A 24,530-nucleotide genomic window follows, 5' to 3' on the forward strand; every position below is an offset into this window, starting at 1 on the left:
CCCGTGGATTGTAGGTTTGTAAACCCCGGTTGTTTATTTCCCAGTGATGGTTCTCTGGCTCAGTTCCACCAGAATCGGTATGTATTTTTAAAACCTCTGTGATGGTTAACCTTGACTGTCTACTTTGTGGGATTTAGAATTACCATGGAAGCACACTCCATGGAGGGTGGGCCGATTCAGAGTTTTGGCTTACAGTTTGGGAATAAAGGAGAATGTGGTGTGAACATCAGGATCTCTCTCTTCATGGCTTCCCAACTACGGATAAAAAAGGACCAGGCACCCAGGTACAGAAGTACGGGATGCGTAGATGTTCCAGCTGCAGTGCCTTCCCTGACCAATCATCTGATTGGTTCTTTGAACTGCGAGTCAAAATAAGCCCCTCCTTCCGGAAGTCGCTTTCATCAGACACTTCATCAGCACAGCAAAGAAAGTGATGGAGAAACTGAGCCTCTCATTCTCATCTTAGTGAGTATTTTAGTTAGAGAACCAATGGACCAGACTAACATGAATCAAAAGGCAAGAACTCTAGGAAGTGAGGACTGCTGAGAACTGGAGGAATAACCTTTCCAGGGAAGAGCGTACCAACTGGTCAGCCAATACCATGTGGTCAGCCTTGAAAACATGCATACAAGTTACATCGTACAGACTGGGCAGGTTGTTCTAGGAATATAGATGCATATACACGTTACAACTACAATCAATGGACAAAGGTTATGAATTTGAAAGAGTATGCTGGGGTGTTATAGGGAGGAGAGAGGAATGTTATAATTATACTATAATCTCAAAAAAAATTTTAAATGAAAAAAAAAAGAACAAATGGAGACTAGACAATTACTCAGTGGTTAACAGCACCCAGTGCTCTTGCAGCAGACCTGGGTTCATTTCTGAGAACCCTGGGTGTTACTCCAGCTCTCTGCCATCCAATGTTCTTCTGGTTTCTACAGGCATCCTAGTCATCTCTCTCTCTCTCTCTCTCTCTCTCTCTCTCTCTATATATATATATATATATATATATATATATAAATGATAGAGAAATACTCACATATACAAAATAAAAACAACTTTTAAAGTGTTAGAAACCAGGAGAGCCAGTAAGGACTGAGCAGACATGCTAGGCTGCACATCAAAGCCCCCCCAAAGCCTTCTTTCTGCTGAGGAAGTGATCCGGGAGCCTTGATAAACACTCCAGGCTGATTCTGGAAGCAGCTTGTATTTATGGAACTCTTAAAATCATTCTGAAGTGTGCTTAGCTTCAACTCAGTTGCCTGCTGTGACATTCACTGTGGAGCCCTGCTCAGGTGTTCTCAGGCTGGGGAACAGAGAGTACCACTTGGGAGACATTAGGCACTGAGTCTTCAGCTATGGTCTTTAAGAATTGCTTGGGTTACAGAGGACAGGGAGAAATGGCTGGATGTTCCTGCTGGAGCGGAGACATTCGGCTTTTTTTTTTTTTTTTAATCTAGAGGCAGATTTCAGAGTCACTGTGCTTCAGGCTAAGGACTGTGAACATTATTCTGCAAGCTGTGGAAATTATGTGAAGATCCAGTGCAGGGGAGCAATATCACCAGTAGAATTACAAGAGGAAAGATGAAGGTCTAGGATGGATTCCATCAGGGAGAGAAAGAAGGCAGGGCTGTCACTAGAAGGCAGAAAACTCAGGGGCTGGGGAGATGGCTTGCTGAGCAGGCATGAAGACCTGAGCTCTATCCCCAGAGTCCGCATAAAAGGCCAGGTGTGGTGCTGTGTGCTTTTAATCCACGAACTGGAGATGCAGAGACAGGCAGATCCCTGAGGCTCAACGGCCAGCCAGCCTATCCTAATTAGTAAAACCCAGGTCACAGTGGAAAAACCCTGCCCCAAAAACTCAAAATAAAGAAAAGCCAAGGTGGATGGCTCCTGAGGCGTGACATGCAGTGTTCACTTCTGACCTCCACACTGGGCACACACTCGTGCTCCCTACCCCACATACAGACAGAGAATGCAGCTGGAGCATCCTGGATAAGGAGACTCAGAGCCAAAGGAAGGCTATGTGATAGGATAGAGAGCCAGGTGTAGTGTATCAGGAACAAAGATGGAAGTTGGAGGGATATTACCCAATGCCCTCAGTTATGTAGCCCCAAGCCCATTAGTTTATCTTTCCTTCAGCCAAACGTATACAAGCCACAGAATATGTCAGTTATGGGAACCAGTTACTGTGAGCAGAAGATGATCAGGAAGGATTATATAGCGTTCGGTCACTCCTGATGATAAACACGAAATACATTAGCCTTAAGTCCTATACAGAGGACCAAAATGAAATGGTAGCTGTTGACTGCCTCACAGACCACACAACAATTAAGCCGAGAGCCGAAGACAAGAAAGATCTGACTTGTGCTGATTGCTGGAAAATCACCCTGTGCAGAGAAGTAGAAGAGCAAAGGTGGCCATGGGCTTAAAAAACCGCAGAAAGAGGTGGGGAGCAGGTACAACCAGAGCCGGCAAGCTAGGTAGAGAGTGGTCCCGGGTAAGACTCTGGGAGGTACAGAACCAGATCACAAGGAACTTGAGAATACATGTGCTGCTCCAAATGAGAGAAGGGTGGGGTACATCTGGAAATAAAGACTGCTTTATGGAGAACAAATTGTAGGCAAGACAAAAGAGGGAAGGCTAACCTGGCTGAAGGTATGGGATATATAGTTTACAGACACTGGGGTGTGTGTTGGCGACCTGGTACGTATTTAATGGTAGAAATTTAATGGCAGGACTGGAGACCTTTATGGTGAACAGTAAAGAGAGATAAAGGATTCTTATTCCTTCTTAGCCTGAGGTTCTAGACACAATATATTAAGATGGAGACATTTCCAAACTAGCAAGGTCACTTAGGTGAGTGAGTCATTGAAGTTCGATTCCTATCATGCTGAATTTACATAATTATTAAACTAACTTTCTAATAAAGAAGTATGGGCTAGACAGAGGGCTCCACAGTTAGGAATACTTACTCCTCTTGCAAAGAGCCCAAGATTGCTTCCCAGCACCCATGTAAGATGGTGGCCAACCTTCTACTACATCATGTCTAAGGAATCTGGTGCCCTCTTCTGGCCTTTGTAGACATTGCACTTGTGCACGTGCATACAAGTGCATGCACATACATGCTCACACATGCGCGCGTGCGTGCACACACACACACACACACACACACAAACACACACACTATAATTTTAAAATAAAACAAATCTTTAAAAAGCAAGAAGTTTATGCTGGAGGAGACGTTTAGAAGAGAGATTTCCCTGGGAGAGCGTCTGAGGGCTTATAAGGTAAGAGCAGATGAGTGCCCTAGTACAGAGAAAGGTGTGTTCTGGATGCAGCTGGGAGCAGAGGCAGTGTGTGAACAGAGCACTAATTTCACAAGGAGGTGAGACAGTGCAGGGAACTGAAGTTGCTGTCTGAGTGCTTTATTACGCATTTTTATTGTGGTATAATACATTTAATGTAAGATTTACCATCTTAAACATTTTAGAGTACATTTCGGCAACAAAGCATGCACTCATTGTATAATGTCAACCATCCCCACAGTTACGTTCATCTTGTAACACTGACGCTGTGCATCAAAAACAGCCCCCTAGCTTCCCACCTCCCCACACCCCGCAGGCCTGCTTCTGACCCTCCTGGCTTTATACTTTCTGTCCTTTGATCGCTGGCCTACTCAAAGAGTCTCAAATAAGCAGAACAACAGTGTTCACCTTTCTGTGACTGACTGATTTCCCGTAGCACAATGCCTTCCAGGTCCACCTCTGTTCTAACATATTGTACAATTTCCTTCCTTTAAAAATTGAATAATTTTGCACTGTGTGCACATGCAACTGTCAAGCGGGTTAAGTGTTCTTTACCTCAGCTGTCATGAATAATGATGCTGTAACCAGGAATACAAACGGTGCTTGTAGACGGTGCTTTCCATTCTCCTGGCTATATACACTCACTAACGCTCCGTTCACTATTGTAATGCAGTGCAGCAATATTGTCCTCAGTGGCAACTGTAAGCTCCATTTCCAACGATAGCGTACAAAAGTTCCAACATCTGTTTTTAATCAACACTTCTTATTCTCTGGCCGTCATCTTGATGTGTTCAAGGTGCTGTTTGCCCAGTGACTACGAATTCATGCTCTCTTTGGTCACTTTCAAATCTTCTTTAGACAAATGTCTATTCAAGGCTTTTAGCCAGTTTTGATTTTTTTTTCTGCTGTTGCTGCTACTGTACTTAATAATTCCCTGTATAGTCTGAGTATTGGCCTCATGTTTGGGATACATGTTTTTCAAATATCTTCTCCCATTCTTTGCCTTTTTACTCAACATAACTTATACTTATAACTATAACTACCTTATGCTTTTCTGTGATGGTTTTTATTCAATGAGTTTTTACTTTTAATTTAATTTTTAGTAAAAATGAAGTTTTTATATAATGTATTCTAATCACGTGTTTTTTTTCTCTCATCTCCTTCCAGATCTTCCTCACCTCCCCACCCTTCTAACTCCACACCTTCTTTGTCTCTCTCATAACAATACAAACAGGCCAATAAACAACCAAACAAGAATAAAACTGTAGAGGAATTTTAATCTAGCAACCTGGCTGCTTTGAGTGGAATATAGACACACCCTTAGTATATACCTTTAATCCCAAACAATGTTGGTAAAGTTAGTTTATAGAAGGAAACAGCCATGATTGAATGATTGAAAGTGATATCTAATTGAGGGGCAGAAAAAGTGACAACTCAGAGAATAATTTGACAGAGATTGAATATGCCCAAACTCTCATAGGAACAGACAGGAGAAAGAGAGGAGCAGCAGCAGCAGGAGAGAGAGAGAGAGAAAGAGAGAGGAGGGAAGGGGAGGAAGAGAGGGAGAGAGGGGGAGGGAGGTTGAAAGGGAGGGAGAGGAGGCAGTTTTGCGGAGACAGTTTTAAAGAGACACATTGAAGAAAGAACAAGCTAGACACAGGTGAAGACAGAATGAGCCAGAGAATGAGAAGGAGCCAGAAGATTAGAAAAGATTGCCAGAGTTAGTATGAGGCCAAGCAGAGCAATTCAGTGAGAAGCTGAAAGAAGCCAGTTTGAATCAGTCAGCTTGGAGAGGAGTTTGAGCCAGAACAGCTGAGTTGAACCAGCCAGCCAGAGTTCAGAAAGAACTAGAAAGGGTGAGCTTAATCAGCAATAATTCTCCAAGATGACAATTACATCAGGTGACTACAATTACTTTTATATAAAACAAAATAACAATTAAAAAAAGAAAGAAAAACAAGAAAGAGCACAAGAAATACACACACACACACAAACATAACTTGTAAAAATTCAAAATTGGAAACCATAATATACAAGCAAATAATGAGTAGCATTTGAAAAAGGCCCACATAAAACAATATAGACAAAAATATTAAAAACATTCATTTTGACATTTGTCAAAATCTTCAAAATCACTTTGTCTTCATTTTGTGTAGGCCATTGAATGCTGATTATGGAGTTTGCCCTTAAGTGTGGTTTGTATACACAGTGAGACTCCACTGGAGAAACTAATTTTTTTCGTTGTATGCAGTTATTAATTGGCCATAGTTTCTTGCTTGGGGATGAGAGCTCATGCCTACTTCCCCTTTAAGTACTGGGCCCTGTCTAGTTTGAACCTTTGTAGGCCCAGGGCATGCTGCCACTGTCTCGGTGAGTTCTCTTGTGTCTGGATGTTTTCTTGGTGTCCGCCATCCCCTCTTGCTCTTACAACTTCTGCAGGGTTCCCTCAGATCCAAGGCAAGGGATTTGGTGCAAACATACCATTTAGGACTGAGTGTTACAGGATTTCAATATATTTTTCAAAGAGCAATTTCAGGTTCACAGCAAAAGTAAGTTACAGAAATTTCCCTGTACATCCTCTGTTCCCACAAACACACTCTTCTTCAAGCACTGTCTTGACGCACTTGAAAATCATTTTCATGAAGCACAAGTTGTCTATTTTTCATTTTGATACCCATGTCTTTATTTTCCAGAAATCAGTGACAAATTCAATGTTATGAGTTTTACACACACACACACACACACACACACACACACACACACACACACACATGTCAGCCCATCACCTCTGGTCTCCAAAGTTTCTGATGATAATCTGGTGATAAACTTATTAAGAATCAATTGTATGTGACACATTGCTTCCCTGATGCTGATTTTTAATACTTTCTCTTTGGTTTTGGCTTTTAGCAGTGTGCTTCATTGTGACTCTCTAAAAGTTCACTGTATCTGGAGGCCACTAAGCTTCTTAGATGGTTATATTCATGCATTTTACCCAATGTGGGGTACAGCCACCTTTTTCTTCAGATATTCTCTCTATCCCTGTTGCCCTCGATTCTTCATTTAGAATGTGCATGAAATGTGTGCACACAAACCAGTCCATTCAGTGGTGCCCCATAGTTCCTTATGGTATTCTGAGTTGAAACATTCCAAATGTTTCTTTCTGCTCCTCTCAAAACAATGAACAAACAAACAACATGTATCTTCTCATCTCAGTCTTACTGATTTTGTTCTCATACACACTAAACCCCACTTTCAAACTCCTCCAATGATTCTAGGAGTTTACTTGGGGTATCCTTGACCCTCCTGATTTCTATAATCCTTACTCCTCTTATTTCTCAGGTTTTGCCAAGTTCTTTCTAATGTTTGGCTGTGGGTCTCTGCATCTGTTTCCATCACTTGCTGGAGTCTCAGTCTTTGATGGTGATTATGCCAGGTTCCTGTCTACAAGTATAGCAGAATTGCATTCACTTTTTTTCCTGGGTGTGTTTGGTTCTATCCTAGGTCTCTGGGCCATCCTGCCTCTGGTGTCTGGGCCTGCAGTCAGTGTAACAGATGGGTTCCCTCTCATGTCATGAGTCTCAATCTGGATCAGTCACTGGTTGGCCACTCCCACAATGTCTTTACCACCCTTATCCCAGCACATGTTATAAGCAGGACAGATTATAGGTTGAAGGTTTTGTGGCTGAGCTGGTGTCCCAATCTCGCCACTGGTAGTCTTGCCTGGTCGATAGGAGATGATTGGTTCATATCCCCCCAGTGTTGGGGACCCCATTGCTAGGGTCACCATTGCCATTGATTCCTAGGAGTTTCCATTGCTCTAGGTTTCTACCCTGTCCCTGAATTGCACCCCACCCCCCCAATTTCAGGACTCTCTCCCAATACTCTCTCCCTCTATCTTCCCCCAACATTGTCTCTCCTGTTCCCATTCCCACGTGCCCCCAGTCCACCAGCAGAATCGATTTTATTTTCCCTTCCCAGGTAGATTTATGTATCTCTTGCGTAAGCCGTCCTTGTTATGTCGCCTTGCTGGGTCTGTGGATGTAGAATGAGTATCTTCACTTTACAGCTTCTATCTACCAATATGTGAGCACATACCATGTTTTTCTTCCTGGGTTTGGGTTACTTCACTCAAGATGACTTTTCTAGTACCATCCATTTACCTGGAAATTCACAATTATTTTTAACAGCTAAGACTCCATTGTATAAATGTACCACATTTTCATTATACATTCTTCTGTTGAAGGACATCTAGGTTGTTTCTGGTTTCTGGCTAGTGTGAATCAGAGGCTCACTGAGACAATCAGGGAGCCTGCATGGGTCTAACCTAGCTAGGCCCTCTGCATATATATTATAGTTGTGTAGCTGGGTGTTTTCTGGGATTCCTAACAGAGAAAGCATGGCTGTTTCTGATGTTTTTGCCTGCTTTGGGGACCTTTTTCCTCCTATTATGTTGCCTTATGCAGGCTTAATATGAGGGGAGGTGCCTAGACTTGTTGCAATCTGATGTGCCATGTTTGGTTGATATCTCTGGGAGACCTGCCCTTTTCTGAAGGGAAACAGGAGGAGTGGATCTGGGGGAGAGGTGAAGAGAGATTGGGAGGTAAAGAGGGAGGAGAAACTGCAGTCAGGATATAATATGTGAAAGAATGAATTAATAAAAAAATCTAAAAAATAAATATTGGAAAATTAATGCTAATTTAACATAAACTGATTTGTAAATAACTAATGCTTGATAGAAAATTTCCTCTAGTGAATGTATTTGTTATTGTCTTTTTCTAGTTGAATAATTTACTTATCTGTCTCATCGTTGGTATTTTCATCCTATTGTGTCATTTTCGTTGCTGCCTCTGCTTTCTTTTTGTTCATACAGCTATTCCGATGTTATCTAATACATCTGCAATCAGAGTTTTGGGTCTGGGGGATGGTATTTTTGCATTTTCCCCCTTTGGGCCATATTTTCCAGTGTATTTGTGTGCTTTTGTGAGTTTGTTTCAAGTTGTTAAAATCCATCATTTGCATCTAATAATGTGTGAGCTCCACAAATCAGCTCTGTTTCTCCCAGTGGTTTCTGGGTTTTATTTCCTTGTTATTATAGGCTGCCTCTACAAGGACCTGTGTGAGGTTTGAAACACCTAAAGTCACCGAGTCTGAGCCTGTGCTTTTCCTTGGTCCTGAGTGTTCACCTTGCCTCTGAACCCCACTCTATTCTGAACCTTGCCTCTCCCCCACTCTATTCTTGAATGTCTTAGTTTTTAATGGCTGAGCCTGGGCCATAAGATGGGAGAAAGGAACCAATGATAGTTCCTTAAATCTCCAGGAAGCTACCTCAGCCAGATGGAGAGAGACTTGCAACAATGAGAATGGTTCTGGGAGAATGGTCAAAGATCTCACAGATCACTGTGAAGAAGTGGGTCAGTTAAAAAAAAATGGTACCCAGCAAGGTCAGAAGAAGGCATCAGGCCCCCTGGTACCAAAGTTACAGGAGGTTTTAAGCTCTTCTGTGACCTGAAAATCAACCCCAGGTGTTAAGAAAGAGAAGCCGGTGTTCTTAACCCCTGAGGCACCTCTCTAAGGCAGAGCAGAAGTGAATTTTGCTCACCCTTGTTCCTTCAACTCATGTATAGGTACTTCTGGAAAATGTAATGTAGCCATTTATCTTGGGGTGAAAATAAGTGGGTGGCTAGTTTCTACTTCATTTTTTAAAAAAAAATGTAATTAAAACTGAGGAAAATTGACAGCAAGGAAGTGTCTAAGCCTTTCCCTGGATGTTGTATGCAAGGATGACACACACATCCCACAAGGGTTTTATTAGAAAAGTTCTGCACATACAGTTGTTGTCTAGGTCACGTGTAGTGTCTTCACGGGGTGGTTCTTCGTCATTTTCTGCTAACTGGTTTTACTTCTAAATCAAGTACGATACAAGGTCATTAATCAAGGGAAAGGAGAAATAGCCATAGTAGCTCTCATTGGTGGCAGAGCCGAGGGCATAAAACACTGTCCCCATCCTTACCTCTTAGAGTCATCATGGAAGACTATGCTTCTGTGACAACCTCTGTGGACTTCCATGGCTGCACCTTTATCTGCATCCTCTCATTACCCATAATCCTCATGTCTTCTCTTATGTATGCAATACTTTCCTAAAGCTATCTCACAAAGGGACCTTCTCTCTTTCTCCTCTTCCCACATTCTGATGTCTTTATTCAGAAGTTATTTTCTGGACTCCCTCATGACCATATTTATATCCTCCATATAAAATATATTATAGTTTACCCTTTAATGAGACATTTCTTCTTGTGTCTTAGCCACTTAGCTAAATTTTAAGTGCTCAAGGGCAAGAGCCATAGCCTGACAACTATCTTGGGATAGTCTTTCTGACAGTAGAAGCAGGAAAAATAAAGACTCTAATCTCTTAAATACAGGAGCTGTGTAGTAAAAGCTCAATAAACGTCTACTGGATACATATGACTGAATATATAACATTAAAGTATAAGAATAATATAAACCCCACATAATGCTTTCTCTATGAAGTCACTGTAGTTTCTTGTAATGTTTTAACACATTAAATCATGAAGACACTGAAGGCCTTTGTGTTTGTTTGAAGAGTTATTAATGCCATGGGCAGACAGATAGATAAACAATTACATGGCAGAGACTCTTAAGAGTTAAGTCCCAATGTCACAAACAAGTATGGTGGGGAAGAGAGTGGGTAGGGGTCTCTGAAGGGAACAGAAGACCCACCCACCAGACAAAATAGGAATTGCTTCTCACAGGGTCTCACAAAAGCCTGCAACCAAGATGTCTGTCTCTAGGTCATCAGCAGGCCTTGGGGAAGGAGCTGTATGTAGGAGGGGGATGTAGTCACTGGTAACTTACTTGGAGTCTCTTAGTCGGGGTTGACAGTAGCTGTAGTTCTAGAGAAAAGGCAAGGTTGCTGAGAGCATCATTGCTGGGGCAGCGGTCTGAACTGCATCCTAGCAGACACTCAGTAAGTGTCGATATTATTTCCACTTTGGAGAACAGAAAACTAAATAGAGAAGTTGGACAGTGGTCCCAAATCCCATAGTCAATTCACAGTCAACAATTTCAAATGTAATAAATTCTCTTAAATCAGTGTTCTCTAAAAATTCCCGTGACATATATCATAAGAAATACTCCTCAGACAACCATGTGACAATGCATCTGAATTGAGACGTTCACAAGCACTTAACCTGTGGTATTTCCTATTTAATGTGACTTTGATTTCGGTACAAATGCCCATTGGATTCCACACAATGATTTCCCAGCTTAACCAGTGAGAGTCACAGGCTGCTAAGTGCTGCCCTGGCCAAGGAATGCATGATCTACGTTTCTCCTGCTCTCCCAAGCCACCAGTTTAGGTAACAGTCATTTAAAGAAGAAGTATCCTAATAATAGGCCTTGGAGCTGGTGTTTAATTACACAGTGTTGAACTTAAGTTAAATGACATATTCCCTCATGAGTTACAAGTAACGTAACTACAGAATCGCTGAAGGATTAGTTAAGACAGTTGTAATTGAAAAAGAAATATAATTAAGTTCAGAGAAGTCAACCGTCTCTGGAGCAAATCCCTCTTCTAGCAAAAGATTTCCTCTCGTGTGTGCCCCACTGGCTAAGCATCTTCCTGACAGGTGGAAACTGAAGTTACTCACAAGGTTACTAATTTACCCGCACAGTTATTTGGGCAAGATTGGTTGGATGCAAAAACCAATCAGCGTTTTTAGTTTTCAGGACGGGCCCTGTCTTCAGTGTGAAATTGGGGTCATTTTTGTCTTAAAGGAAAATTGTCCCAGCTATACAGGGGGACAAAGAGCGAAGCTGTACCCAGGTCTAACGGGAATGGGTCAAGAGAAGGAGAGCAGATGCGTGATAAAGATTTTATAGGGGGAAAGGACTGGAAATGGCAGGCGGGGGGCGGGGGGGAAGAGAGACAAACGCTAGTAAAAGAAAGAAAGGGACTTGCTCAAGGTGTGGCTGGGCTCGTGCTGACGATGTAGGGACAAAGACATGTAAGCTGAGAAACGGGACAGGGACAGATAGTGTGTTCTGTGCTTAGGAGGCAAGGAACCACGAAGCTCTGCGCCCATTGAATGGCACCAGTGTTTCAGAAGGCACGCCCCTGCTTAGGAGGCGTGGTGAAGTGCAGGAGTTGGGAGTCCAATTGGAGTTGAGGGTGTGTGAGCAGGAGAAAGAACAGGAGCTAGTGATGGCCGCATGAACAGTGGCACCCTGTGCTGCGGTGGCATCCAGGCAGATGTCAGTGCAGTTTGCCAAGATGAACTCAAGGAAGGTGAGGAGAGAGGGAAGATGGACTAGTAAATTGTTTACATTATTAGATGTTGGCATTTAGTCTAGGCTCCGCCCCGCAGTTATCTAGCAACAGTCCCATGTGTGCTTGACTCACTGTAAAAGGGGCTACTTGCCTCCTCCTCCTCCTCCCCCTTCCCCCCCCCTTAATTCCCCTCCCCATGCCCTGAATAAACTCTATTCTATACTATACCTTCATGTGGCTGGTCCCTCAGGGGAAAGGGATGGCTCAGCAAGGGCCCACAGAGGCATCCCCTTCCCCCACACCTGACTGCACCTCCACCAAACATATTTCTTCTCTCCCTTATATTTTTATAAAACAGAACACTAGTGAGTTAGTTTAGAAAGCTACGCTGGTTATCACCAAGAGACGCCTGGGTGTAGCAAGGATGAATCTGGGATGATCGCTCAGACCTGATTATTAGTATAGATCTACAATCATGAGCTCCAGCAGACAGTTCAATCAGTGTAAACAGAGAGCGCTTGCGGACTCAGAGCCCTTTTTCGAGACTGCCAATTCTCAACATTCCCTAAAAGTGACATAATACTACTTAGTGATGCCTCATCTCTAGGATGGATTAGCAATGCCGCTCTCTGCCCCAAATTTGAGGAGGGCTGTATGAAATAAGAGTCTGACGTCACATCTTTGTGTTTATTTTGACCACTGTTGTTTGGACAGCAAGTAGGAAAAGGTGGAGGAGAACAGAAACTGGAGCAACCGGAACAGAACATGTAGCTGATGGGGACAGGAAACGCAGAAGAAGAGGCAGGAAATACATCAGACGTGACTCGCCAATACAGCAGGAGGCCACAGCGGGGCAGACCAGAGACTGCAGAAAAGGAAGCAGCAGAAAAGAGGGCTGACTAGGCAGTTCTGTATCGTGATTGAGGGGAAACCCTCATGACAGTCTCACTTACTCAACTAATATTGATTGAACATCCACTCTGTCTTGAACATTTGTCTAAGTCCTAGGGGATAAATCAGTGAAGAAAACAAGATAAATATTCCCCATTTATAAGACAAACGTCACAGATGACAAGGGATCAAATTCTGAATCTGCCACTTCTTTCTTGTGTGGCCTGGAGAAGTTATTTAATCAAAGCAAGTTTTAGTTTACCAGTCCATCAACTGTTGTGATAACGGTCTGTGTGTCACTGTGTAGCTGGAAGCCACAGAAACATAATGTGAATCACTTGGCTCAGTGGACGGCACCTAATTATCCTCAATAAACGTTAACTACACTAAGTAGGCTGTGGGCTACTTTTTCCAGAGATGTGCATATGATGGTAATTAAAAGAGATCTGATTACAATTAAAACTGGGTCTGTGATTGGGGGTGGAGGAATTTCTCAGGATGGGAGAGGCCTGGAGTGTGTGTGTATGTGTGTGTGTGTGTGTGTGTGTGTGTGTGTGTGTGTGTGTATGTGTGGATGAGTGTGCTGAGTGTGTGGATGAGTGTGAGTGTGTGTGTATATGAGTGTGAATGTGTATGGATGAGTGTGTGAGTGTGTGTATATGAGTGTGAGTGTGTGCGTATGAGTATGAGTTTGTGTGTGTGTCCGCACGTGCACATGTATAAAAAGCAAGGAGGAGCAGGCTGAGTGTGTGGACCTGGGGCAGAGCAGAGTATCTATGGGTTGGCCTTGGGTGGAGCTGTAGGTCAGACTCATCTTACCCAGAGGGTCAGTCAGGTGAGACAGTAGCCTGACCTCCATACTCTTTTATTATATTTTCTACATATCTGTTTTTGGATCACACTGCTCACCCACTCAGGGAAGAAGTCATGAATGGGCAACTCCACCACAAGGGCAACCGTTGTCCCAAAAGTCAAGGCAAAAAAGGATTTCTATCATTGAGGCAACTGGAAAAGGCTCGAAAGAGAAGGTGACTCTTAAGTTGACATTTGGTGGGGTAATGGAGTCCTGGCAATACCAAGGATGCTTCGAAGGTGTTCACGTCCATTCACAGGTACAAAGTAGAAGACACAGATGGCTTAAGGTATCAACAACCAGAATTCTACTGTGTGGTCACCTTGCACATTTGAAGAACAGATGGGCCTGGAACTCTGAGGGGGAAGAAGAACCTTCAGGACACCATTCGTTGCCATTGTGTTGCTCCTGACCGAGTAAGGGAGGGCCTGACCTAGACTGCAGGGAATTTTAGGCATATTTCTGAGGTCGATTTGGCTGAGCTTTGCAACTGTCACATTCTTGAGATGGGAAATGGGGGAAGTCAAACCTGATCCAGCCTTGTGTTAACCAACCTGTTGCTGTGATGGAATACCCGAAGAAATCAGCTTATAGGGAAGGAAGGTTTGTTCTGGTGTGCTGTCTCACAGGCCTTACTCCACAGCTGGTTGGCTTCATTGCTTTAGGCCTATAGCAAGGGAACAGTCTGTAGTCTAGCAAAGCCACTCAGCTCATGGAGGCTTAGAAACAGAGAATAGACCTGCAGAGAAACATTCCCAATGACCTGCTTCCTTCAATTATGCCTTAGTTTTTTTTAAATTATTTTTAAAATCTTCCACTTCCTAACTGTGTGTCACCAGTAGGTGATGGCATCTTCATTGCTGGGACTTTTGGAAGACATTTTGTACCTAAGCCACAACAAGCCCAAACATACAAGAGAAGGACAGTGGCTTTATAAGAGTTGAGAATTTACAGGGTTACAGGAGGCTAGAGGCTTTATAAATGAGATACTGCAGTAAGCATCTGCCTCTATCTTACCCATGCTTTACCCAGTGCTCATTGAACACTGGGACATTGATCCACCCAAATGTGATGCTTGGGCTTGTGAGAGTACAAGGTAGAAAGGCTGAGATTCTTATCTTGAACAGACATTGGTTCTGGACCCATGGGTGCCTCTGTTTCCCCTTTCTGTTAAAATTAGTTAAAAACTGCACACAGCCTGCTGTATTGTATGTAAGTCACATGACACAGCTTGTCCTGCATGAACTGGCCAGAAAAGAGACTGTCATGAAAACGTGATTGGTTTGTCCACATCAAATTCTTCTTATGCTGGCAGCATTATAAAGAATCTACTGTGCTATTCCTAGTGTGAGAGAGGTGGGGTTATCTCAAGATCAGACCAGATTCCAAATAATAGAATTACACTCCCTGTGAGCCCTGTCCCCTCCTTTCCCGACCCTCTTTTCTCTCAGCTGGCCCTCTTCAACTTTGTTGTGTTCCTGTGTAGATGGTTCACCCCTGCCAGACTCCACCTGGGAAGGACCTGCATTTGGGAGAAGAGGACAATGGTTTTGAGAGAAACAGGCTGTTTCCCTCCAGGGCACTGGGGCACTGCAGGGGTCTGAGCAAGACAAGGATATTAGTTTTCCCTTCTCTGCCTTCCAAACATGAAGCTACCGGTGGCATCTAAATTACAAAGGCTATGCCTCTGTGCTGGGCCCCTTGACTTGGGATTACTGTGGAAAGAAGAAAGAATTATTATGGTTTGCCTGACACCCATGGAGCCTGTCTCCATGGGAATGTGGTTATCAGTGGGATAGAAGCTCCCGGGGGAGAGTACCTGTGGTGTCTCCTTGTGATGCAAGACCAGAAAGCTTTATTGCTTTGGAGATGGGCCAAGAACTGCAAACATTCCATGACTCTGACCCTGGAAAGCAGGGTTTTAATCTAATCAGGAGGGTGCTGGAAATAGTTAGTTTAGACAGGAATATAGTTCCCACCTCCCTGGCATAAGAAGTGCAGTATGAAGCACCCCTGTGGTTGGTTCTGAAACACCAGCTTGTTCAGACTCAAATTACAGGACACACAGGGCTCTCAGCATCCAGGATCCTACACCCCAAGGATCCCAAGTTCAAGGGAGAGAGCAGAGTTGGCCTCCTAGAAGATTGCCATGGGTGACAGGCTGCACTAGTAGACATCATGGCCTCCAAGCCCTGGTGTCTGCCTGGCTGTGGCTCTTAGGAGAGCTCCTGTCATCTTCTGTTCTGTTCTGTGGCTTCTCATCCCAGAGTGGATGACATTCAGCCTAAAGCAGGTTCCAGAGGAAAACTAAGAGGGAAGACAAAGGTTTGAACTAAGAACGGAGGCCGGATTCATGTGCGACATTGAGCTCTATGTGGGAGAGAAGAGAATGACTTGAGTTTCTATTTTTGCTATATTTTGTTTTGTTCCTGTGAAAGAGGGCAGTGCTTAGCCATGGGAAGGATTGGTCCGTGTTTCTTCTATTCTTCTATTCAGTTCAATCCTGCCTTCCCTTCTTGTTCTCCTAAGAGTCTGTATTGATGCATCCCATCCCTTTTGTAAACTCCCAAGAAGGAACCCCCCTCCCCAACCCGCCTGCCACTACCACCACCACCACCACCACCACCACCATCATCACCATCACCACCATTACCACCACCACCACCACCACCCAGTGACTTGGTGCCTTTAGTTTTTCCTTGATCACGTTTGCCATTTTCTTTTGAAACATGTTTTCCTGATAGCCGGCTTCAAAAGGAAAGACCGCTAGGGCTACAGCCTCAGGGGGGACTTCCTGGGCAAGATCAATGATACCTGGGGTATTCAGAATATTTATCTCTAACAATTAGTACTCAAGTGATGCTCAGTCATGAGAGCATCCCTAGGGCCACAGAAGAGGTAACTTGTACCAGTAAGAACTGTACAGGGTCTCCTTCCATCATTTTTTTTTTGTCTTGCTTGCATAGAAATTGCATGAGTTGCAAACTAATGTGTGAGGTGTTGCTATTACATTATACAGACAAAAGAGGATGACAGAGACCAAGATAGTTTAGAGCTTGAACTGTCAAGTTATGGCCAGAAGGAGTTCAGCTGAGAATCTGGTTTACCTTCCAGGGGAGGGGTTTGTAGATGTACCTCATGTTGCTCTATTCTCATCACCATATGCCACAGTTTTCTTCTGTAAGTTCTTGCAGTTATGCATGTTGGTCGGGAAGGGAGTGTGGCACAAAAGCTAAAGCACTGGACTTGGAAAATGTGAGATCTACTTCTTCATCTCCGAGTGATCATGGAAATGTCATACACCTAGCACCGGTTCCGTCCCTCGGTGGCACTAGCTGCCTACCTACCTGTCAGGTATGCCGTGAGACTCACAGAGAAGTACTCTGGAGCCATTTCTGTTTCTAAGTCAGTTAGTGTTCTCCATCTCTCTACCTGTAACTGACAAGTCTCTAGTGCTCTGGACGGTTCTTGATGGCAGTATCTGGTTCTCACTGCAATTTGGGTGTGGCTTTGATGGACTTCATGATTTGTGTCTGTCGAAGAAGAATGCTCCTTCTCAGAGGGTAGTCACTGTGCCTGATAGCTTCAGCAGCTGTTACACTGGAGCTGGTACCAAATGAGTGTGTGTGTGTGTGTGTGTGTGTGTGTGTGTGTGTGTCACCCAAATGAGTGTGGGGTTGGGAGTGATGTCATCCAAATGGTTGTCTGAGGAGTAGCCTGGGACATGGTGCTCAGCTTCCCACATAAAAGCCAATCTGAAGGTTTGCCTGGACTCAAGCCTTTCCAAGCCTTTCCAAGGAGGCCTGAACAGGAATCCTTCTGGGGAAGGGGAGCTAGGGTTTTCTTTGTTTTGCAAACTACTACTTAACCAATAAAATAATAATGCAGAGCACACAGTAGACAATGAATACTTGAATGAATGAATGAATGAATATGAATATGAAATTATTCTAAATAGAAACTCTAGCCCCCAAATCTTTCTACAGGCTGCGGCAAGTTTTTGTGATCATTGTCATCTTGGAGGAGGCTTCCTTGATAAATATTTGCCAGTGTTTATTCCAAGAAAAATGAGAGAGAAACCGAATAAAATCTTCTTAATGTCCCCTTATCATAAAACAAGACAAAACTCTTTTTTTCTTTTTCTTTTTTTTTTCTTTTTTCTTTTTCTTTTCTTTTTTCTTTTTGCCTTTGTTGTGTTGGAGATTGGAATCCAGGTCCTTGAATAGGCTAGGCAAGCACACCACCACTGCAATAGATCCCTTACATCTCTCCATTAGTTACCACAACCAAGAGAACAAACGTAAAAATCTCCTTACATGAACTACGTATTATTAAATAAGTAATATAGAAATTAAGTTATGCACTGTATATTGTGTATTGTATAGTAATCTTATGTAAATACAACCATCTATGTAAAGTCGGTAGGGAGTAATGTCTTCTCATTATATGCAGCTTGCAAATTAATTTATTCTAGCTCACCTGCTGGGATGACAGAGCAAATCCAGTGTTAGCTGTCACTGAACAAAGAAGCCTGAAGCTCACTAAGCTTTTCCTGCAATCATGAATTGAGATATGAATGTTCCTGTTATACCCATGAGGTGTGCTTTTTAGAAAAAATTATGTTGCTGGTTGAAAGAAGGAGACTGGACAAAGCCATGTCTCCTCTTCACGCTTTGCTTTCATGCCAGGGTTGTGAAGAACGTTTGAGGTTGACAGGAAGTTCTCCTTCCGGTAATCCAGTGTTTACCCAGTGAGGATCCAGGCCGCAGTTGTAACTTGAACAGGGGAATTTTCACGAAGAATGTTGTTTATAAGGCAAATTTCGCCCGAAAGGCTGAAAGAAAACACTTGAGTTACCACCTCAGGACAACTGCAGCCTGTGCTGAGATTCTATACTCTGGTGTGGGTATGTGTGGTGGTCTGGGTAAGCATGGCTCTCATAGGCTCATATATTTGAATGTTTAGTCATCAGGGAGTGGCGTTATTTGAGAAGAATTAGAGAGATTAGGAAGTGTGGCCCTGTTGGAGGAGGCATGTCCTTGTTGGAGGAGGTGTGGCCTTGTTGGAGAAGGTGTGGCCTTGTTGGAGGAGGTGTGGCCTTGTTGGAGGAGGCAGGGCCTTGTTGGAGGAGGTGTGACCTTGGAGGAGGTGTGGCCTTGTTGGAGGAGGCAGGGCCTTGTTGGAGGAGGCCTGGCCTTGTTGGAGGAGGTGTGACCTTGGAGGAGGTGTGGCCTTGTTGGAGGAGGCAGGGCCTTGTTGGAGGAGGCCTGGCCTTGTTGGAGGACGCGTGACCATGTTGGAGGAAGTGGGGCATTGTTGGAGGAGGTGTGTCACTGGGGCTGGGCTTTGAGGTTTCAAAAGCCCACTCCAAATCCAAGCTCTCTGTCTGCCTGTGGATCCGGATGTAGCTCTCAGCCACCACTCCATTGCCATGCTCCTTCCATGCTCCCCACCATGATGAATTCAGCCTCTGAGACTGTAAGCCCCCAGTTAAATAACAGTTGCCTTGATCGTGATGTATCTTCGATAGACTAAGAATGTTAGTTAGTTAGTTAGTTAGTTAGTTAGTTAGTTAGTTAGTTAGGGCACTGTGTCAAGGGTTAGCTGGAATTTTCTCTCTCCTACTCTGTGTGAGTCCTGGGGTTACACTCAGGCCCTGGGGTTTGAGCAGCAAGCTCTTTTACCCTCAGAGCAATCTCACCAAGCCTATTATTATTAGCTGGCTTCCTAAAGGGAGGCTTCTGGGTAACCAATCAGTGCTCCTTCTGACAGGTACCCTAGGGTTCTCCAACATTGTTGGTAAGGCTAATAGGAATGATTGGGAGCACAAGAGAGCTGCTCCAAGCTGGGAAAATACATACATGTGGTACCGGGCTCCTAGGTCAAACACATTTAAAAATTATATATGTAAGTAAGTATGTAAGTAAGTATGTATGTATGTTTGCATGTATGCATGTATATATGTATTTGTGTGTGTACCTGTGTGCATATCTGCCTCTGTGTGTGTGTGTGTGTGTGTGTGTATCTGTGTGTGTGTGGGGGGGGGTGGATGTGCTTGTGCAGGCCATAGCATATGTATGATGGTCAGAGAACAACATTTCTGGATTTTTTTTTCTCTCCTTCTACTCTATGTTGATCTTGGGGATTACACTCAGGCCCTCGGGTTGGAGGAGCAAGCTCTTTTACCCTCAGAGTAACCTTTCCAGGTCAACCATTATTCACTGGCATACCTCTAGGCAAAAAAATATTCCTGTGTTTTATCTCTGGATTCATAAGGATGGGCGGCTTTATACCAGTCTTTTGCTTACTGTCTGGTTTTAATTCTGTTGTTTGGCATTAACCAACACCACTCATGACCAGTCGTGACTCCATGTCAGAATCACCTCGGGAAGTTTCACAAAATTCTGAAGATGTAGCTTTTGTCCTTTCAAAAAATCTCAAGTAACTCTAGCATGCAGCCATAATTAATGACGGACACTACAGGACACCAAGAAATAAGGTTGCTAAAAAAAAAAAAGTTAGGACCACTGCAGTGGGGCCCTATCCGGAAAAGGCCTGGGGCGAGACAGAGCTCTGAAGGTTGGGCAGCCTTATCCTTTATGCCACCCCTCATCTAAGCATATCTTGTTTTTCATCTATGTAAATAAAAGAAGGTAAATATGATTTTTCTCAGCATTATTACAAGTCACTAATGAGAGGACATGAGGAATATTTAAAACAATACTGATGGTTTTAAAGTATTCAATAGATAGTATTTTGGGGTGACAAATGGTTACTTTCACTGGCAAGAATCACTTCTGCGTGTCTTTCTCAGACTTGCAACCAACGTGGCTCTTGAACAAAGGAAATGTTTTGGTGCAGGAAGGGAACAAGATTATCCAAGAGTTACTGCCAAGTAGATGTAATTATTATGGAGCACCAGAACAGGGCAAACCAACGCCAAGGCATCGCTAGACAGAATGGTGCTATGTTTGCCCAGTAACTTCCTATAGACAGTGTGACGGACTCTTCCCGACCTACCTAGGAGGCATCAGCTTAGTGGTAAAGGGGTAAGTAGCTCCCAGGACCAGCCTCGTTGTTTTGAAATGGTCTTTCATCCAAAGGCTGAGTGATTTTAAGCAAGCAGGTGATTCTTTGAACCTCAGTTATCCTGGATTGCTAAGAGAGAATTCCTTGAGTAATAAATTAAAAATGCTTAGAATACATTGTTTGGTTGTTAAATGACAGCTTCCTCCACATTCAACTTGAAGGAAAGGATGTTGTCTTTTCTGATTTCAAAGACTCTTTTTTAGACAAAGAGTTAGAGTGCTGTCTGCACAGGGATTAGGGAAGGACTAGTGCAAACATTGTCTTATCTCAACACAGATGGAAACATTGTGGCATTGAGAGCTTTGATGGGCAGGTTTGGTTGAGTGGTGTAGGCAGCTGGGTTCAGGGGCGGCTTTGTCAGTCATTGGTGGGATGGGGAACCTGGGGATATAGACCGAGGAGAGAAAGAGAGGCAGAACCAGGAGCTGCTTTGCCCTGAAGCATCAATAACTATCATCTGGTGGAAACACACCTTTTGCAAATGTGTGGCAGGGCAGGAGGAGGCGAGTGCTCCTCTCAGGACAGGGAAGACTCAACCACCTTTCCAGGTGAGAGGTCATGGGAAACTTTAGGGGCTGCAATAAACTGGAGACTAAATTCCATCTGAGATACTCAGCTTTAAAGCTCAAAAAAAAAAAGTTGCCAAAATGAGTTTCTTTACTATGATACGGAAGACTGAAGGAAACTGAATGTGCTCTGGATTTCAATATTCCCTCCTGGAGAAGGAAACTGGCTCACAGCACTCAAGAAGCTTAAAAGGCTACAAGATTCACCAGCCCTATCTCCGTGGTTTCACACACGCACACACACTAATGCATACACACATGAGCACACTCACTCACAAAATACTAAGTGTAAAAAAAGATTTAGTGAATAAACAAAAGAATAGGTGTACCCTTAAAAAACTCACATTCTAAAATTGGGAAGTTTAGACGTTTCCTTCCATGGTTGTGAAAGTGATCACATTTAACATTCATTTCAAAATGTAAATTTATGTAAGGAATTTCTGTTGTATAGATTAGCTTTCGGCATGTCCACCTAAGCAGGTACTGCGGTCACATGAAGCACAGGACAGGGCTATCGTAGTCAATTGTGTCTGTTCTGGGTTGATTCTGTAGCTCCTAATGGAGGAGAAACAAGGTTTAGAAGTTCCCTGTTTACAAAATTGGATCTGTAATGAACATATACAGAGCTTTTGAAAACCCACCATCCCTTAAGCAGTCCAGCTTAACAAGTATTTACACAGTGCTAACATTATGTTAGGAATTATGTTATCTAGGACGTGACTCGTAGTTTACAGGAGGAAGTGCATTGGTTCTATGCAAATACTGTGCTGAATTATATAGAAGACCTGAGCATCTCCTGAGCCTAGTGATCCATAAGGAGGCCCTGGAGCCAATTCTCTATGGATTCTGGGGGCTGACTGGTTTCAAAGCAAATCACCACGGGGATTCCACTTTATGAGCAGTGTTATGGATGGTTTGGGCGTAAAATATCCCGCATAGACTCATATGTTTGAACACTTGCTTCCCAGTTGGTGGTGCTGTTGGGAAGGTTGGGGACCGGCCAGGAGGCAGGGCTTAGCTGGAGGAGTGAGTCACTGGGGATGGGTGAAGGTCTTGAGAACAATCACAGGCTGGCCCTACCTCAGGCCTCCACCAACTTCCAGGGAACCAGAGCTGTTCCCCACTTTCACTGCCACAGCTATGAGCTGCTACCATGGTCAGGCCTTCTCCTGATCTGCGACAGCTTCAAGAAGAAGAATTCTTCTTCCCCAAGGGACTTCTCGTCAGTTGTGTGGTCACAGAATGAATTCTGCTGTCTTTCCAAGACAGTTGGTGGACAGTGATGTCTGTGGTCTTGCTGGTGGTACAGAGCTTCATTGAACATAGAGACTCGGAGCCAATGAACTTTAGAAGTCTCAGATGGTGTATGATTCAGGCAGTGTGAAGAAAAGATTCCTGCTACAGTATCAAAAATCACGACATGTAATCTGGCCACTTGAGTCTTTGTTTTATCTAAAGTGTCATGACCATCATCAAAGGCTTGACTCTGTCTCTTATCTCCTCTGGCATTCTGGTTCCTGCTTTCATATTTTCTTATTTAAAACCAGTGCCAAGTGAATGGTGAAGTGTTCTCTCTCTCTCTCTCTCTCTCTCTCTCTCTCTCTCTCTCTCTTTCTCTCTCTCTCTCTCTGTCTGTCTTAAACAAAACACATTTCAGGTTTTCCAAATCATCTCTATTGTGGTAACTTTCAGAGTCTTGTCAAAACCTTAGGACATTTTGGGCCTTAAGGATGTCTGTCTAACAGTGAAGACGTGAAGATGTTTCTCTGACCAGAAACAACTCTAGTTTTATATCAGAGCTTTCTAATTTCTGGAATGTTCAAGAATAACAGGCTCTTTCACTCTGGTACAGAGAAAAACAACACAGGAGGAACCAACAGAGAGAATCTCTGAGAAAGTGGCTCCAGAGTTGTCTTGGAAGATGCCATGTGTAATAGAGATTAGAAGGACTGGCTTCTGGTCTGGACTCTGTGTTTGAACTCATGGAAGTCATAAGGCAGATAGCTATTAACTGGCCCTTGGTATGACCCTTTCCTATTGTAGGGTGAAAGATGGAGTATATGGCTTTTAATAAGTTGTGCTGGGATGTGCCCATGATTGCATTTTGATACAGCCTATCTAGTATTTTATTTCATCATGAAACAGCTAAAGAGGGACTATTAAAATGAATAAATTAGAAATTGAGACATAGAAAAAGAATCGTGTAGTATCTACATATAAAGGCCAGTGGAAGGGCTGCAACGAGGAAGAGGAAAATCCATTGTTGAGAAATACAGAAGTCAAGAGAGAAACTCTTGACTATGGAAAGCAATCTGATGCCTTTGTAGCTAGGCCAGTGTTTCTGCTGTGACCTGGGGGATACTTGTATCTCTGGCTATCTAATTCCTATAAATACAGTTCTCACTGGCCAAAGGAAAGGACAGATGACATTTCTGATGTCTCTAAGGAATGAAATTATACATCAAAAGGCATACTAATTAACAGTTTGTAGAAAATTCGGAGGACAGAGTACAGAGAGCATGTTGGTCATTAATTTGAGAGTTCAAGGGTCAAAATAAACTAAGGGAGCCCCACAGGACAAAATTCAGCAATTACATATCACATACATTCCGAGATTAAAAAAGAACCAAGAGGAAAATCTATAGACTCAAATAAACCCAAGAAAGAGTTGTGGAATCTGAAGATGGTGATCCTTGACTTGATCCCCGGAGAGTGACATTATATTTACATACTGAAGTGTAGGATCAGTAGATATGTATTATTGTGGCCTATTTGTGTCATAATGGCACTGTGACCACTAAAACATCATCCTTTTTAGGAGTACCTCCTTGAGATGCAGGTAAAAATAATCAAATTGTGGTGCTTGTTTTAGGATGATGGAGGAAAAAGACCTGAGTAGAGCTATAATTGTTCTTCATGGACATTATTACGTTTTTATTTATTTGTGCTGTCTTCATGATTGTGTGTGTGTGCACACAGACATGCCCTGGATTGCCACAGTATTTGTGCAGAGGTCAGAGGACAACTTTTGCATGTCTATTCTTTCCTTCTATCACGTAGGTCCCTGTGGTGAGCTTGGGTCTTCAGACTAAGCAGTACAAGCACTTTTACCTACTAAGCCATCTCAAAGGCCTTAGGGTAGTGGTATGATTGCAACCCCAACAAACACATTCTCATGACTTAATGGTTATAGAAGCTGCGTCTTGATATCTGCAGGTGCATCGTGGCATTCTTGTCTACTTTTGAATATATTTAAAGTTCTTGTTTTATATTGCAAAGAAAGCAAAACGGAGTTGACGGCGGTGAAATAATCTTTAAGAAGCTAAAAGATTGATTTGGGACCATGACTTCAACTCTAACTTATAACCCAGAGATTCCTAACCAGCAAGATTCGCAGGAGAGAAGAATGCTGATAACCTGAGTCCCTTGGGAAAGGAAGGCACCTTGCCTTGCTCAAGACAGGTTTTTGATAAGGCTCTCTATGCAAGCCACTCGAAAGAAAACACCAAGTCCAAGAAAAGACAGCGATTCTG

The 24,530-nt window shown here is 43.3% G+C and overlaps 1 long non-coding RNA gene across 1 annotated transcript; it reads left to right on the forward strand.

Moving 5' to 3' along the window:
• The first annotated feature begins 387 nt into the window (after positions 1 to 387).
• On the forward strand, positions 388 to 12,879 carry Gm38911. The gene is made up of 2 exons (XR_869507.2): positions 388 to 465; positions 12,313 to 12,879. It is a non-coding gene; the product is annotated as a predicted gene, 38911 (long non-coding RNA).
• Positions 12,880 to 24,530: the final 11,651 nt, after the last annotated feature.

The sequence above is a fragment of the Mus musculus genome, chromosome 6 (genome assembly GCF_000001635.26).
Source record: "Mus musculus strain C57BL/6J chromosome 6, GRCm38.p6 C57BL/6J".
Taxonomy (NCBI): Eukaryota; Metazoa; Chordata; class Mammalia; order Rodentia; family Muridae; genus Mus; species Mus musculus.